This window comes from Alligator sinensis, unplaced genomic scaffold (assembly GCF_000455745.1).
Source record: "Alligator sinensis unplaced genomic scaffold, ASM45574v1 scaffold857_2, whole genome shotgun sequence".
Taxonomy (NCBI): Eukaryota; Metazoa; Chordata; order Crocodylia; family Alligatoridae; genus Alligator; species Alligator sinensis.
Window position 1 is genome coordinate 81,980 of NW_005842261.1, and position 2,687 is coordinate 84,666.

Genomic DNA, 2,687 nt, shown 5'->3' on the forward strand with positions numbered 1-2,687 from the left:
ATTATGAGATGTTATTAAGGTTTTCTAAACCGCAATTGTCTTTGTTCAGGCATTTATTTTCCCAACAGGTACTGATGTTAAGATCATCTGGACTGTGTCCAAAATTTCACATCATTAAATATTCACTAAATTCCTCATCTTAATGAGGCAAAGAAGAAAAGCTATCAATGTGAGAAACTGCCATGTGGATGGGTCAAACACATCAAAGGGCAACATTGCCTTTGCTCTGTCTTGTTCTGTGGATAAGGCCTGCTCTGTTTTATACAGAAGATACTGTGATTCTGCAGTGAATTTGACAGCTAGGTCCCGTTAGAGCATTATTTTAAAGGACTTTTTGAAACAAAGATAGGAAGTATGGTATCGATTTTACAACCATGGTATTAACTATGCCTCGCCCACCCCGTCCTCCCTGCCTTAGGCCTGGACTGTTGCAGAGTAATCTCCATTATTAAATAAGATGGACAAGAGTCATTTGTGCTAGTGAAATGTTGTGCAAACCATATTGGCTGTGAAAGTTTCTCTCAATGGGAGGACAGATTCATCTTTGGGGTTTTGCTGGATGGTGGACCAGCAGCTTCATATTATAGCCAATGCCTCTGAGGAATCCTACCCAATGAAGGCCACTGAAAAGAGTTGGCATGGATGGTGTCTCCTAAGCTTTCTCACTCCCTGATTCACATGCATGAGTTATTTCTCAACACAACACGGTTGACTAACTGGCTCCATCATACTGCACTGTTTTATCCTGCAGTCTATGAGAGTTTAGGATAAAAAGCTCAGGCGTTCTGTGATGGCTTTAGAAGTCACTAAGTGCCATACTGGGTCACAGCAATGGTCCATCTAGCCCAGGATCTTGTCTCTGACAGTGGCAAGTAGTCAGTGCCATACAAGGATAATATATGAGTGAGGCATATCTAGACTGATCCATCTCCTGTCAGACTCTGGGTTTAGGGAGGTCAAAGAATACATTCCTGATTTGCTCTCTTTAATGGCTCCCAATGGAATGAATTTTTCCAATCTCTCTGCCTCTACAACCTCCTGTGGCAATGAGTTCCACAAATTAACTACATGCTTTATTTAAAAAGAAAAGAAAAGTAAAAGAAGAAAAAACTAGAATTAATCAATGCCTTAAGTATCTGGCCATTGACATTTACTGATAGGCCATCCTTCTGGGGCTTCTTAAAAGGAAACTTAGGGCTGAGGCCTGGTGGCAAATCTGGGTTCTAAAGGGACATTGCCCATTTGTGCGCAGACCACTATCTTTCCTGAGGGACTGGAGATTGAAATGGGAGCTGCTTTAGTATAGCACAGAGACCAGTTTTGTTCTTATGATGGCTGACTTCCTGTGGTCCAAATCACGAGCCTTGACATTCAGCTGATTTTGATTGGGAGGCAATGCTGATCCAATGGCATAACTTCTTACTAGAATGAAAGAAATTACCATAGAGTGGTTTTACTCTAGAGGGACTACAGTGTCTATGCCTCAGTCAACCCTAAGTCAGTATTTTGAAGCTACTAACAAAGGTTTTATATAGTGTGTGTGTGTATATAATATGTGTGTATTTATGTGTGTATGTATATATATGTACATATGTAGATACATTTATATATTTGAGAAATAATGTTTGCATAAAGATAAAACTTAGACAAAATTATGGGAATCAAAAGTATTTTGTGATGGATGTTGGTTTAAGTTTAATCTCCTTGAAGACAGCAGGATCTTCTTCTAAAGCAGATGGATCTAAGTGGTGAAATATGTCTCAGCTGAAATATTTTTGGATGCTTTAAGAGCTTGAACTTGATATATATTTTGTCTCTTTTCTTTCCCATGGGGAGAGATCCTAGCTGGTAATTAGGAACTGAGATAGATTTTGACAAGTATTACAAAGGTGAAAGGCACTAGCCCATAATAAACCACAAGGTTGCCCAAGCCCAATTTTTCAAATCTGCATGCATCTAAGAATATTTTAAATTTTGTATGTCTCACATTGGTCTGCAATTGTCAGCAATTAATTTTTCTGCCGCTCATTTCGTAAAGATAATAATTAAAGGCAAAGGATGAGTACATTTGTGGTGTCAGGATGGCCGAGTGGTCTAAGGCGCCAGACTTAAGATATAGCTGCCTTCCTGATCAGGTGAGTGTTCTGGTCTCTGTATGGAGGCGTGGGTTCAAATCCCACTTCTGACACAAATGTTTTTTCAGGGACCAGGACATCTCCCCCACTAGAATTGCAGACAGATCTAGGGGAGGCACCGCCATGCCTAGGGTCAGGGACAACCTAGTTAGGAAACTTTTGGAAGGGCTGGATGTGTTTAAATCAGTAGGCCCAGATACTCTTCTCCCAAGGGTGCTTAGGGAATTGGCAGGGGTCATAGTGGGGCCCCTGGCATGGCTCTATGAGTGCTCATGGGGCACTGGCCAGGTACCAGAGGATTGGAAAAGGGCCAATGTGGTCCCCATTTACAAGAAGGGGAGAAAAGAGGACCCTGGCAGTTATAGGCCAATCAGCCTTACCTCGTTCCTTGGGAAGACCTTTGAGAAAATTATCAAGGAGCACATCTGCAAGGGCCCAGCAGGGGAGGTAATGCTCAGGGGCAACCAACATGGGTTCATTGAGGGTAGGTCTTTCCTGACTAACCTGGTTTCTTTTTATGATCAGGTCACAAAGTCCCTGGATGAGGGTGTT

The 2,687-nt window shown here is 41.8% G+C and overlaps 1 non-coding gene across 1 annotated transcript; it reads left to right on the forward strand.

Annotated features, from left to right (window-relative positions):
- Nucleotides 1-2,075: 2,075 nt before the first annotated feature.
- Nucleotides 2,076-2,188, forward strand: TRNAL-UAA. The gene is made up of 2 exons: nt 2,076-2,113; nt 2,143-2,188. It is a non-coding gene; the product is annotated as a tRNA-Leu (tRNA).
- Nucleotides 2,189-2,687: the final 499 nt, after the last annotated feature.